Source organism: Hermetia illucens, chromosome 4, assembly GCF_905115235.1.
Source record: "Hermetia illucens chromosome 4, iHerIll2.2.curated.20191125, whole genome shotgun sequence".
Taxonomy (NCBI): domain Eukaryota; kingdom Metazoa; phylum Arthropoda; class Insecta; order Diptera; family Stratiomyidae; genus Hermetia; species Hermetia illucens.
In genome coordinates, this window is record NC_051852.1 from 129,112,158 (window position 1) to 129,127,998 (window position 15,841).

Sequence of the window (15,841 nt, forward strand, 5' to 3'; positions counted from 1 at the left end):
TTATAGTGTGGCTTGGCAATGACTAGAGCATCTTCTGAGCTAAGCGTAAACGGCCATTCTATTTGACAGCCAACTGACCACAACGGCTTTGGATTCAATAGCGACATCCCCTCTACTGGTAAGATAGTGTAGGAATACGCTAAAGGGCGTCGGGACACGCTCAAAACCACTTTCTAATGGATTCTTCGGGATAGGAGCATGGAGGGGAATTTGCAGGCCGATGAATGAGCGGCTCTTACCTTCGACACCGTCTGTGTCCTTCTGGTGGCTGTGAAGAGTGGTATTTACACGGATTACTTGATCTCCTGTCTCCAGATGACGAAGGCTCACCACCTGCGAAGATTTAGTCTTCCTACAACAATTCGGTCACAAGAACTTTATAGTTCTATGGCGGTTTGAACCTCTTTCCGAAGCTATCCGAGATTTAGGAGTTTATGGTAAGAAAATGGACCGCAAGAGCTCTAATGGAGTTACTCGGAGCGGTCAGTTACTGGTACCTATCTATCTATATGGTTTTGAGCGATTTTATACGGATTTTTTCTCACTGCCCACCACATCGATGAATAACATTCTAGTTCTCGGCTACATACCTAATGTTATATTTACTCCAATTCTATTCAAACAGCTTTTAAAAATCACAATGAGTGCTCTCAATTTTCTTCTACAGCATCTACACTTTAGTGACCTCAGCACTAAAACTTCGTCGATTTACCATAAAAAACTGAAGTTTTCACATTTCGCACTGATGCTAATTGCAATAAAATTCAGCCATCTTTCCTAGCCTTTCTCCCTTGAACTCCAAGTTGACGGCTGGCTCTTATTCGAGATGTTGAAAGCAAATTCACTTAAAATTTAGTGAGTTAGGTACTTGTTAGACAATTAAATGAATGGCGCTTTTCTCCATCAGCACGAGTAATACTCCAATTATGTGTTAATTTGTATCTAAACTTGGCAAAATCGTACTCTAACTAGATATGAGTATGCGTTTGTATGGTACCAACTCGGAAGGAGATGGATTTTAGCTTTCTTTTAGCAAAAAGTTAGTAGCGAATTTCATTTCAACTTTTTTCTTCAAGAAAACATTAAATTTAGTGCCTCCGTTTTTAATTATATCTTTAAACTATTTGTTTGAAATTCAAGTCTAAAAAAATTGCAGGATTTTCATTGTACTAACAACCATTTGAGCCTTCTTTCATCTTTTGGCCATCAACTTTATCACCAGCAATTTAAGACACAAATAAACATCTCACATCACTTCAGTTTCTATAATTTTTCGCTATTTAAGTACCCAAACGCATTTATTAAAGGCTGAGGTGGCACCCTTATGTTCGTTGCGAAGAGCTTCCTCGAATTTCTCTACGAAGGTGATGAGTCGCGTAACAGATCACAATCATTCATAACAATTCCGTATAGTACTAAACGCAGTGTTTAGGGGGTCCCTTCATTATAGCTCGTTACTTTATAATGATGATGGCGGGCTTCATGTCGGTGGGCTTTGTCATAAGATTGTATCTTTATTGCTGATTTTTTATTGTGCCATGTGTACGAATTTGTAATGACTATACAAGTAAATTGCTATGCGAAGGCTACGTATAAACTGATAGGAAGACACGTTTTATTGGGTTCCGATTTTGCAGATTTTATCCGTTTTAAATAATGAACCTGCAGCTTTTGGTATCAAATAAAATCTGTTTTAAGTTACGTGTCTACCAGAAATGGAACCAAACCTATCAATTTCAGACTAAATGCGCTATTTGATTTTCAAGAGTAAGTTTCAGTGGTTTCGTTCGTTAGAGCAGGAAGATACTCATCGGATGCTATCTCACCCCTATCTTGCGGAGCAGCGTGATAGAAATTGGCTACAGTTGTTGTTAACCCCGAATATATTATTTTAAAAAGCTGACATAGCTATGAATTATAACGACCGAAAACCGTCGATTTAAAACTTTGGCCGATCTGAGCCGAGACAACAGCTCTTAGTGAGCTGAGGACTTAAGTGATCCTGAGTCTGCGGTCAAGTGGATGTCATCTTGGCTCAGCCTAAACGAGGCTTCAAACCGGCGGATTTTAGTCATTATAATTCATACCCATGTCAGATTTATCAATCAATATATTGGGACCTGTAGATCCTCCAGGAAGATGAAGTATTCCTCTTACGCTGCGTAACGGACTTTTTATTTTCCGGTTAATAATATCATTGACAGCAGAATATTTGGAAAAATTTAACGAAAATTGTCGAACGAGAGGGGGGAGAGAAGGGATGATTCCCCCGGATCCAGAATTTTCTCGCGATTAGATATATATTTGGGTAATATAGAAGGGGTCGTATTCACCCTCGGCATGCTCGATTCTGTTCTTGTAAGAATACTTCGTGGACTTATGTAAAGGGTATTTGTTGGCTGGTTTCACCCAAAAGTCGTGGGGATAGAAAGTGCATTGCCAAGGGGTACGATGTAACCCCAAATCCACGTTGTGTGTGTGATTTTGCACTCTCCTGAAAAAAACCTAACTTCTGGAGGAATAATGTACTGCCCAATTTTCGATTGAGCCGCCATCGAACCGAAGACTATTAACAGCCGGGAAACAAGCCTACAAAAAAGGCTAAAGAAACCTCAAATTGGCTGTTTGTGAAGAAAGAGAGGTTCTTGGTTTCTAGAGGTCTCTTGGCCTAGAGGTTATAAAAGAGATGCGACAACACAAAAAAATGTTGATTGCTCTTGTGGCGGCACATCGGAGGCGCAAACCTGAACGCCACCGCGAATTCGCCTCTGCCGCCGCATTGAACGGCCGAGACCGAGAAAAAAATGTCAAGATGACAAAGACTCTCGACTGGGTCGCCGGCGTGAGGAGAGAGTCACTAAAAGAGATAACTAAATAACTAAAAGTGTTAGCCAAAGCAAAGCCACAGTGTTAGCCAAATAAACAAAAAACGGAATTTATTTATATTGGGGGAAAACGTATGCCCCAAGTCTCTAGAGGGTTATAAAAGATAAGCGAGGAATCCCGTGCATTGATTTGGTCATGATGCAGGAGTTGTTTCCTCGACAAAGAGAGTTCGTCCCCACCATAAAAGACTTGGGAGATAATAATAGTAGCCACATTAATTACAGATGAACTACTCGGAATTTGCAAAGGAATACGGAGAAGCAGAATTTCTGGCTCGGAAGGAAAATTAAAGAACATTTCCCAAGTTGTACGGACCATGCATTGCAGATTGAGATCTTCCCACATCGTCCACTCCAAGTTGACCAAAGCAAGTGTTGGTAGTATAGGCGCAATGTTCAATTTTAAGCAGCTTCTATAATACACAGGTTTTGCAAGTTGAATTCAGAATTTTCCAAACCAAATTTAGAATTTTTCAAAGTACTTCTATAATCTTAGAAATTAACTTCAAAGTTTTACATAATTTTTTATTTTTTTCCCGAACCGAAGACAATGATCCATTGGCACAAATATTGAAACAAAATGATAGTTGTCTGCTAAAACTTTTCTCAAAAAATCTCAGTTCCATCCTTACTCAATAGTAAAAAGTTGACATAAAGCTTTATGATAAAATATTTAAAAAAAATCCGAATATGAAATAGAAAATTCAGATTTCGAAGTGGTTTAGAAAATTTGAAGTTAATTTGGAAAGTTATGAAATTAGTTTGGAAAATTCTGAATTTGGTTTGAAAAAGGCCAGTTACCTTTTCCTCCTTAGTAATCAAGATTGTATGTTGCGTCGAAGGTCGAGAGCTACTACTTCTAGTGAGTATGAATTTATTTTTGCTCCCAGCAAGCGCCTAATAGCTCCAGAAATACGCGCCCGAAGTCACTAAATCTCAGTTGAAACCTGTTTTGGCGACTACAGTTAAAAGAAGATCAGGGGACTTATTTGGTCAGGCAGCAATCCGCAAATCTCTATGAAAGCCAGGGTTTTTTTTTTGGAGGGAGAAGTCAAAATTTGAATTTTTTGGTTCAAGAAGAATTTTCGTTAGTCGTAGCACCGATCAGAAAATGATGTTAGATTGTGTGGTCCCAACTGTCAAATATGTTGATGGTTCTATTTTGGTTTAGAGTTTTTTCTCTGCCCATGGATCTGGAGATTTAATACGAACTGGTAAAGAACAGTATACACTTATTTCAGAGAAAAAAAAAACAAAATAATCATCTAACCCACAAGTCAATACTACATAAAGGTTTCTAAGAAAAACATGATATGGCCACTGCAGAGTCCAGATTTTAATCATATACGAGTTTATATGGGAAGAGGTCCATCGAAACTGATGACGCCGTTCATATTAAGATACATGTAAATTTTTGCAAAAAAACTGGAAGATTATCTTACGAGTACAAGAGGCAGTAAATAAATTGATTGCTTATATGTCCAGATTGGTTAAAAAAGTATGTAATTCAATGTAAAGGGGGATATTATGAAAAATCAGTCTAAAGATTTTCACTGTGATTTTTATTAAAATTATCAATAATATTTGAATGTTTTTAAATTAGCGCCATGACTGCGGATTCCTGGAGATGTGCTTCAACTGCCATCACGATTTTCCGAGAAGCTTGCACACTTACTCACCTGCTCCACGCCATGCAGTGTTAGGGCAATCCACACGTCTTTTATCCTGGGATAGTATGTTCCGTTTTCACGGCATAACTTGCAATCGAGCTGTCGCCCTTCTTTAACGAATAATCTGCTCACTTTCACTTTCTGATCAATACGTCGACGATTATCTGCCCCATACACCGGCAAAAGTTCTTCGTTAATTATTGCCTTCGGCCAAAATAGGGAGGAAAGGGACAGCAATTAATAAAAGTGTAGAGATTTTGAGTAACTAGTCATATATACATACAGGTAGTTTCCGATGGAGGACACCAGCGGGGGCAACCTCAAATTGATATTAATAGTAAGATAACTGCACTCCCAATTTTTGAGCGTCGAGTGACAGTTCAGTATCACCGTCGGCGGAAACAGGCTTCCTAGATTTACGAATTGATCAATGCCTTCGATTAATGCAAATAGGTGGCAAACTGAGATTCTTACTCCTCTCGGTTCTCTGGATGTACACCGCTGTAGTGCGTCCGATCCTGACGTACGGATCTATTGTATGGTGGCAGGCTTTGAAGAAGAAATACAATAGAACGAAGCTTAATAGGATTCAAAGAACCGCGTGTGCAGGTGCTACGGGGGCTCTGCAGTCTTGCCCGGCAGATGCTCTCAATGTACTCCTGCATCTCCTCCCCCTTGACCTCCACATCAAATATGTTACAGCGTGCAGTGCCGTAAGACTGCGTGGGTCCGGATGCTGGGCAGCGAAGTCCTACGGTCACAGCAACATTCTAGATGAAATACCTCGAGAAATCTGGGCATCCCCCACGGACTATGTCACACGCAAGCTGAACTTCACGAGAAACTTTGCTGTGGACCTTCCAACCAGGGCAAAGTGGAAGACCGGCGGCGTGTTGCAAGACTATGACACGGTATTCTTTACGGACGGATCAAAGATGGCCTATGGAGTCGGCGCGGGGGTTTTCTCGAATACACACGATGTATCCAAGTCGTATGGTCTCCCAGGTTTCGCCAGTGTATTCCAGGCGGAGGTACTGGCGATATTGGAAGTCTGTCGATGGCTGGAGCGTGATTCGAGTCCCAAGCGTAACATAGCCATTCTGACCGACAGCCAAGCGGCCATCAAGGCCTTGTACTCAACGACGACATCTTCCCGGTTGGTGGGGCAGTGCAGAGACACGCTCAACCATCTGGGCGGCACGCTCAAGATCACTCTCCTCTGGGTTCCCGGACATAGGAACATAGAAGGGAATGAGCGGGCTGACGGATTGGCCAGGCAAGGGTCTGCTCTTGGCAGTCCCTCGGGGAACACAGTCGGTGTTCCGCTGGCGGCTGTCGGGGGCCGAGTCTACTCGCACTACCTAGCGGCCGCGGGCCTGAGATGGCGAAGGCTTACAAGCTGTGCCAAATCAAGGAGAATTTGGCCCGCTTATAACATAGCCCGATCACGAGAGCTCCTGTGCCAGACGCGTGCAAATGCATTCAAGATTACGGCGGTCTGCACGGGGCACTGGCCCATAGGGGACCATGCCGCTAGGCTCGGCTTACCCTACAACTCGCATTGCCGAAGCTGCGGAGAAGGAAGGGAAACCCTCATGCACTTTCTCTGCGATTGCCCGGCTCTGGCTCGAGTCAGGCTGCGGACACTGGGTAAACCATTCTTTGGGGACCTCAGTGAGATTTCTAGTTACAGGGTCGGAGAGCTGCTTTCCTTCGTGAATGCTACGGGCTGGCTCTGAAGATCCGAGCCAGCTGGACTCCGCTTCCCTGTTCCTATAACAACAGTCACGGTCTTAGGAGTTTGTGGCATCAAAACGGCGCACCAAAGCGCTAATTGGGCTCCTCGGAGCGGCCACCGATACCTACCTACCTACCCCTCTCGGTTTATCCTCAGTCCGACTCTCTCGTTTCGTTTTCCAGATCCAGAGTAATTTGACCAAGGTTTACAACTCGGTGGGAAAGCAAGCAGATATCATTAGTGCAATTGAAGCGCTAAAGGAAAAAGACGTAGTTCTTTCCCCCAGCCCCGTCTGACTCACAGTAGAAATTAGTAATGCCTTACATATGAAACACAGATCTCGTCTCGTTACTCAAAATACCCCTATCGAATTTCGGAGGCTCTCTCGGGCGACGTGAATTTAAGACTTTCTGGTCTCGTGTCAGCACTTCCCGCAATTCGACTGATCCGTCCGTGGCCAGCATGAAATTCGATGATTGCGTTTAAGTCTCTCTTAATTCTGAGCTTCTTCGGAATTACAGTTTTTACATCTACCCCGCTTTCCTATCCTCTCTCCGATAAATTTGATATTCTGTGACCCGATGCCTTTTCCATTACAATTCTGTCTCCTGCCATTGTCGAATCTCTCATCGATAATCTTGAAATTAATGGCGGTTGTGGTCCTCACGCCCTTCCTAATCTTTTTTTCAAACAGAATATTTCTCTTCCCCTTTCGCTAATTTTTAATAAAAGTTTATTTGAACGTACCTTTCCAGACAATCGGAAGGAGGCACCTACCATCCCCTTACACAAAAAAGGCAATCCCTCATCTAAAACTCTGAAAAAATATGTCAAAAGCTGTCTTTCGTGTTGCTTTGGACATCTCATTACCAAAAAGCACCATGTGTTTTAAAGAGGGCGCCTGACAGTAACTAACTTACGATCAGAATGGATGCCCTTCTTCGCTATCTTAACGTACATCCCCCTCTTCCATTTCGAAAAATCTCAGCTTCTGTTTTGAGAAGCAGTTCGTAACCGAATGTTATGGTGGTTTGCTCTAACGTCGACTAAAAGTGAAACTTCATCGGGTTCAGAATCAGGGCGACGTGCTCCTTCCACCTATATTTTCAATACTGCTAAATCTACTGCTGGTCGATCTAGTTAGATGTCCGTTACTGGTCAGTCGAATCTCAATAAATCCTTGCGGTCGAACAGTGTGCCGTTATTGACACCCATAACGATCACATGTCCGAATGAGCTTTTGCCAGAGCCCACCTCTGGCATTCAGATGACCCATCACGGCCACGATAACAGCTTTAGGAAGTCCTGAACTATGTGTGTTTGTTCATAGAAGACATCCTTCACCTCTTGATTGGGAATCTTCGTAACACCGTGCAATTGGGATGCTTTTTAGTTTGGATCGGATTTCGCAGTGAAGATTCTATTAGAAATCGGTTTCTGGAAGAAGAGGAGCTCGGCCTTGCGATAGTCGTCAGCAGCCTTTCGACATCGAATTCGCGTCTGCTACCACTTGGCTTTTCAGAATACAACGTCATAAGAGGAATAGGAGCATCCTTTAGAGTCCCCCAATTTTACCTCGCTTAGGCTCAGTATTTTGCATCATTGGATTACCCTCTCAGGATGGAGAAAGCGAGCATTGTGGGAGTTATCGAGCACCTTGATTACTTGCCAGAAACTCATTATTAGCCATTTTCGATAGCCAATGGTCAAAGCAGTGAGGTTAGTCCCTAATCTAAGGGTTGTTGATGCTTCGATAGCAATGTAGCCTTTTTCGACAAGCAAAGGAATACTTTGAATGTGATCCCAAATACCAAATCACAAGATAGAAGGTAAAAGGGAAACCAGTATAAAGATTATGCATATGGTTCAATGGATACTTACCGTAGTTTTTAGATACATTTCACAACAGATTATTAGAGACTTACCTGTAAAGTAAATAAAAACTGATTAGAATTTCTACTGAAATTTATCATTCAAATTTATATTAAAAATATTAAAAACATTCAAACGTATTCAACTTCGATGCATCTTAAATCAAATAATCAGATAATTGTATTTGAATATATGAATTATTAACACCAATTATATCAGATAATTCAAATTATTTTTAGAAACACTTTGAAGAGTGTTTTAATATCAAATAAAAAAGTCCAAGATCTTTTCGAGAGATCCGTTTGTTAGTTGTTTTTATTTTGAGGAATTATTAATTATGAATAAATTTACAATTCAATTTATTGGTTTTCGGCGTGAAATGTTTGTTGGCTAGAAAACCATGAAGCACTGGCATTTGCTTCGAAAAGATCAAACAAAAGGAAAAAATATGTATGATTATCATCTGTAAATTTTGATAGAGAGAAATGTATCGATTAGAGTTGTCCGGAAGGTTATACAATATTTCCTTGTAAAATATGAAATAAGGAAATATGTCAAGGAAGTGACAATAAGAGCACTCTTCAAAAAATAAGTAAAAAAAAAAAAATTAAAATACCCGACATCAACTATTCTGGAAAGAAATGATGGAGTCTAGTTAAGCTAAGCTGATCTAAGCTGATGGTTTCAACTGCGTAGGAAACTTCAAGTGATGTATAGTGTCAAAACAAAACAGTTCTGAAAATCACTCCAAAATCTCTGCACTTAGAAAGCCAATTGCAGCCTTAAAAGTCCTCTAGGGAGGCAAAGATGAAACCTGAAACTAAGCGGTAATCAGAATCCCAAACGAAGGTGTAATTACCGATCTATGAGCTGATTGATCACAGGAATTTAAGATATAACCGTGACCGGTAACCTCTGAGTACCAGGAGACCCCCAGTTTTAATTATGTCTCAACAAAAAGGGGTTTTGCCGAAATTGACTTATTTTCCCCGGCTTCCGGCAAAACAGTGCTTTCGTGCAAATCGTCTTCGACAAAACGCTTACTGACAAGCCGTCTTCGAACAAACCGCAACACCCGGGTTATGCTAAGGTTAATGAGAAACAAGCGTCTGGGATATCTGCGATTAAGGGCAAACCGAAACGACAGTCGTCCTCTGACGATATCAGCAAAGAGAGCTTCCTCGGCAACGGCTAAATCTTTATTTGCGACCAAATCTAGCAAATGGATAAATGGGTGTTGTATGACGACACCAATCCCTCGGGTTACGATAGTGAGCAGTATGAACAACTTAAGAAAAACTCTTTCTAGCTGTAAGGTTGCATCTTCACAAGGCATCAAGCTTTGCTTTCAGTCGTTACGGCTATACCTTTGCCTTTGCCCACAAAAGCATGAAGAATTGGCTCAGGCAATACTGCTCCTCCTCTAATGATGTGTACGAGAGTGCGCGACTAACCCTGACGATGGTCTCTAAGGTACTGTCGTTTAAAAAGTGCTTTCTCAGGCTTCCAGATGAGTAGTGCAGCAGTGCTGACGCTCTGGAATACCTCGATGTCCAGAATAATCTCAACACCTTTCCCTGAATGCAGATAGCACAGCAAGAGAGAGTGTTGATAGGTTAGGAACGCTGGAACCAGACATTAAGGAGGTTCGAGAGCAAATGGGCAGCCAGTTCTACTGCAAACTTAGAAATTAAAAGCTCCTAAGGACAACGAAGGGGATGTGCAGCTCAAGAAACCTTCGTAGATGGGGGAACATATTTCTCAAATAAATTTGTAGCATTGTAAAGAGGTCTTTGCACTAATCAATCATCAATAGTTGGATAAATAGCTGCAAGGCATTTTTATACCTCATAAAAAAAAGAAAGAAAGAAAGAAAGAAAAATGGGGGGAGGCTTAAACTTACTATGAAGTGGATGAAATTCCTAGTTGGACATTAGGAGGAGACAATTCATCGACATCACGGTGACATCCCCTGACATGGCGGCTCTTGTCGGAGGAGGATAGATCACAGGCGCATTTATTTCGATATCGGCATGGATTCACTTCAGACCGATCAATTTAGGAATCCGCGGAAAATCGAATTATTGACGTACAAAACAGAACTGAATACCGGAGTTACGATCCGATCAATTCACATTTTTGGAATTGAGAAAACAACTAGGATGAGAGCAGCTTTCGAAGAAAGTTATTTTCTCAATACTCCAAAGAAGAATAAAATACCGTGGTGCAACCCTGGTTTGGAAAAACAAAAGAGAACGACAAAAATACTCATCAACAAAGCTCTGAAGTTTGATTGAGCTGTTTCGTGAAATCAATACAAGGATGTTGAGAAAGCTCTAAAGAAGAGCATGAGGTAGGCTAAACAATTTTCATGGAGACGTTTTTGCGAAGAGACTAACTCGATTGAGGTGACCTCGAAGTTGAAGCGGATCCTAGTCAGAGAGCGTGGCCAGCAATTGGGTAGCCCACGTTTACACAGCGAAAATCACTTAGAAAACGATAAAGAAATAGCAACCCATTTGCTCCAAGTGCACATCCTAGGCAGCATACGAAATCTCAGCTCGGAGACAACAGCCCCATACTGCGCTAAACTGAGAGCACGTAAAATAGTACCACTTGAACGAATAAAATGGACACTTCACTCGTTTCCTAGATACAGGTCTGTGGCCTGGATGGCATTACCCCTTCCCGATATGAAGGTGATATTTATTCCCATACCGAGCAAATCCACCTCCACGTCCGTAAAAAGTTTCCAACCATTCAGTCTTACTTCCTTTCTACTAAAAGGACTGGAAGGCCTAGTAGATCGATTCATAAGGCATACATACACTTCTAGGTGGTCGCTCCAATGTAGCTAGCATGTCTACCAGAAAGGCAAATCTACGGAGGTAGTACTCCATGAGCTCATGACGAAAGTTGAGAAGACGATGTCCGAAAAGGAATACGTCCTAAGTGCATTCATGGATATCGAAGGTGTCTTGATCCGCTGGAGTGGAGAAAGATCTACATAATGGTCGAACGGAAGTCTATTGAGGTAGAATGTCTAATGGGGTATCCACATGGAGTGTTCTCCTTCCTCTGTTATTGCTCCTGGTAATGAACACTTTGCCATGGCTCCTGGAGGACATAAAGACCTTCGCGCAAGAATTTTCGAATTTGCCGTAATAATTATTGGAAAGTTTGGACACGGTATGTACCCGCCTGAATGAAACTCTGCTAACAATCGACAGTTGATGCTTCCGTAAAGGACCTACGGTGAACGCTAGGAAGATTGGACTAGGTTCGTTCATTAGGAGCGTTATACGGGGCAGCTACACGCTACCCACATTGGGGGGTGAAAATCCAAGCTAATGTGGAAGCACCATATCCATATTGCTCTGGTGCTGTAAGACTGCGATAAGGAAGACCCGGGGATTTTAAACTAAACGAATTCATTGGCTGCACACATCCATAATAAAAACTTTGCTAATAGCAGGAAGCTGCTAATGCGGATTCAAAGGCTCAATGAGTACTATGCTGCCTTCGATATTCGAAACTTTTCTAAATTTATCCTCCCTTTTATTTGCAAGTAAAATGGTAAGCAAAGAACGATGCATATAGCCGCGGTACCATTGCCGCCTGGAAAGGTGACTCTGATGCCCAATGATAATATGGTTTCCAGATTTGTCTTTGAAAAGATGTACCCCATGGTGATCATTAAGAGAGAAGAATGGTCAATAAATGGCCACGAGTCTTTTGAAATTACAGACTTAACACTCTTCACCGACGGGTCAGTCACGAAAGATCTATCGGCCTCGGGGGTGTTCGAGGAAAACCCGATAAATGAACTGGCCCAACGTCTTGATAAAATGATGACCAAATTCCAAGCGGAGGTATATGCAATTCTATTGACAATAGAAGAATGTTTGCGACAAAAATGGCAGGGTCGCACCTTTCAGCTCTGTTTAGACAACCGGGCAGCTTTATTAACACTAAGTAACAACAACATTTCAAGTCAGTTGGGGTGGAGATGCCTCCAATTGCTACTGAACAAGCATTCCGGATATGGATGGCAGAGCACTTAAATATTGCTATTATTCGGAAGGTGGTAGACTAGTTTGCCAAGAATGTGAACCTACAATGGTAGAGCCAGAGCTAGCATTTGACATCTGGCCATCCACTGCCAAGTCTGCTATTGAAGATGAGGTTTTATTCAATTAAGAATCTGTGCACTCACACACAGACGTGCTCAGATTGGCAGAAACGTGCCAACACCACAGGCGGAGAAAATTGGATAGGCGATTTTAGGGGACAGAACAAGGGGCCTTACAAAGCCCTGAGTGCAGCTTCGGCTCCCCGTACCTAACTAACCCACTACGAAAGGGCAACCCAAAATAAGTTAACTGCAATGTTATGCCTCGTTATGGTTTTATTTAAATTTTTCAGCTGTGTACCTGTGTCCTGTCGCCCATTTGATCTCAGCAACGACAAGCTTAACCGTTGTGGAAAGTCTGTCCTAAACGCAACCTTCTGTCTTCTGTCATGTTTGATACTCGACGACTTAGCGAGAGAAGCAGGACTATGGATCAATGAATAGAAAATTAAGAGCATTGCCCAACTTAGAAAACAGATGCCAGTTAGATAAAATATCATAATTGACGAAGATAACTTGGAACGTTGACAATTTTACATACTTGGGGAATAATTTATTGAAGGATAAGAACGAAGCACATGAAATAACAAGTCGGGAAACCGGAAGCTAGAGGCTTCAGGTATGAAAGGTTTTGCGTATTTCTTTTGCAAAGAGATTTGAGTGTGCATTTGTCCCATTAGTACATAGCACGTAATATATGCATATATTATGTGAGATTATCCACTTTCAAGTGATATTGAAATTCAAAGTCTTGAATTTGCACAGAAGCGTCAGCTTTGACCTATTATAACTTTGTTAGTAATAGTGCGATTTTCATCAAATTTGATAATTTGCTGAAGGCTACATTGCTGCAAAACTTCGTGATTCTAAGAGGAACTTAAGGGGGGTTTCCCTGCCAATTACTAAAAATTATAGTAATGTACTATTATTAACTTTATTTGAACAGGTATCGGCATGGAAGGTATTTTGGAGCCTAGGCACCATACAGTGGCAGCCTCTTGACTATTTTAAAATTTTTCGGTTAAGTAGTTTCTGAGAACTGATTCGTTAAAGTAATGATCATTTTCAAACCCCCGCATTCTCTACCTTTCCAAAAACTGTCAAAACTAGGACCGGCTTCGGAAAGTACCAACCAAGACCTTTAATTTGATACCCCATATGACTATATTTGATTAAAAAGAAAATGTACACCCCTCTTTTGCACGTATGGGGACCCCCCTTAAATTCAACGTAAAAGGATGTAACTCACTATATGCGTGAGCGTTTACAGTTCCCACCTTTCTACCAAATTTGGTGTCAATCGCTACAACCGTCTCCGGGAAAAATGCATGTGACGGACAGACAGTAAACCGATTTTAATAAGATTTTGTGAAACCGGGAAACCAGCAGCTGGGCGCTTCAGGTATGAAAGGTTTTGTTTGCTTCTGCTGTGAGTATATTTGAGTGTAGAACTATCCCATTTGTACGTAGCCCATTATGTATATGCATTTAGCATGTAAAATTTAGTAGTTCGGGTTGTAAATTTACACGGCGAAGACAACTTTGAGCTACTGTAACTTTGTTACTAATAGTATGATTTTGATCAAACTTGGGGATAATATACTTCATATTATATTTTATACTATTACCAAGTTTTACAGCTCTGGGATAAACTCAAGGGGGGTTTTACTCAATTTTCCCAAAAATATGGTAATATGCTATTATTAACTTAATTTGAACGGATATCGATATGGAGTATTTTGAGGCCTGGGCACCATATAGAGGCAGCTTCATGAATTTTTCCAAATTTTTCAGTTGGGTAGTTTCTGAGAATGGGTCCGTTAAAGAAACCATCACTTTCTACCCCTCCCACTCCCCGCCTTTCTAACAAATCTCAAAACTAAGACCGGCTTCGAAAAGTGCTAATCGAGACCTTTTATTTGATTCCCCACATGACTCCATTCGGTGAAAAAAAATTTTACACCCCCCTTTATATGCATGAGAACCCCCCTAAATCTCAACGTAGAAGGATGTCTGGATGTCTGGGCGTTCACAGTTCCCACCTTCTTACCAAATTTCGTGTTCTGTTTCTGAGAAAAGTGCGTGTGACAGACAGATAGACAGACATTGAACCGATTTTAATCAGGTTTTGTTTTGCAAACAAGACCTTGAAAAGGAGAATACAGTTTGCAAATAAACCATATTTTTTCATCCTCCCCATCACAAATTCGAATCAAGCTGTTGAATAATTCCTAAATGCGTTTGAAAGGAAGATGTTAAGGGGGTCATCCCGTGTGTCGGGTTGGAGAAATCGATTTTTTTTTGCATGGATTGTATCTATATATAGTGGAGAATATGTGGACAACGCGATTTTCCGATATTCCAAGTCGTTCAGAAATTACAGTGTTAAACAGGTAAGGAGTTTGCAGCCGCGGCTAGAGTACTCGATAAGAAAGAGCATCGCATCTTTTTTTACCTCTTAGTTTTTTACCTGAGCCTTATAAATTCGAACACAGGCATAAATATAAAAAGATGAAAAACCAATCAATTGTCTAAACTTATTTCCTGTTTGGAATAAAAAGGATAATCCAGTCTCGAGTGAGCACTGAAAGGCTTTCAAGCTATACTCAGTTATATTTTGTTGTAAGTATTGTGCTGTTTGTGTGTTCAGTGGTTTTTTTAAATGGATCGTACGAAGGGAGATCGCTTTAACGTTCAACGTTATGCTCGCACTAAAAACGAGTATTTCATGGGAATCGATACTTATCAGAGAAGAAAAAGGACTTCGCATCAACATCAGCAAAGAAACTTTTAGCAAGCATGAACATGGATGTTCCAATTGCGACAAGTTTTGTATATTGTATATTGGATTTTGCTGGAGTTTTCTCCGGTATTTCTGCAAATTTCTGCAAATAATAAAATATACGTAGTAGTAAAAAAGGAATGACATGTCGAGAAAAGAATGGGAACGCGGCTTAGAAATGCAAAGAAGAATCACAAAGGCATTGGTGGAAAAGGGGCTGGAAAACTTACTGATAAGGTTATTAACGACCTCACTACATTTTTTGGGCTAGCTATTCGTCGATACGCAAATTCGATAGAAGGAATGAAGCAAGAAATTTGGGCAACTTTCTTCCATAAATGTTCTACAGACGAAAATCCACAGCATCAAAACTGTCCAGCAGGCGAGGACAGTTGGTGCAAATGGCACAAACCGCAAGCTAAAGGAGAACTGGATAGTTTCCACCACGAGAAGGCACCTTTGACTGAAGAAGTTCAAACAGTCATCAAACCAATCTACGAAGATTTGTCACGAGATGATCTCTTGAACAGATGTTTAGGAGCAGAGACCCAGAAGAACAATGAGTCGTTAAATGCATTGATCTGGACTTTCGCTCCTAAACACCTTCATTCTGGGGCCAAGGTCGTAAAAATAGCCACTTTTCTGGCTGTAATTATTTTCAATGAAGGATTCAATGGCATTCTCAAAATCCTAGTGACAATGGGATGTCAAGTTGGTCACATATGTCAGGTTTATGCTGACCGCCGTAATGAAGCGCGAATG

General features: G+C 41.2%; 1 protein-coding gene across 5 annotated transcripts in view; it reads right to left on the reverse strand.

The window, feature by feature from the left end:
• Nucleotides 1-15,841, reverse strand: part of LOC119656288 (SH3 and multiple ankyrin repeat domains protein 3) — a 561,166-nt gene that overhangs the window by 284,454 nt on the left and 260,871 nt on the right. The gene's annotated exons all lie outside the window — the stretch shown is intronic.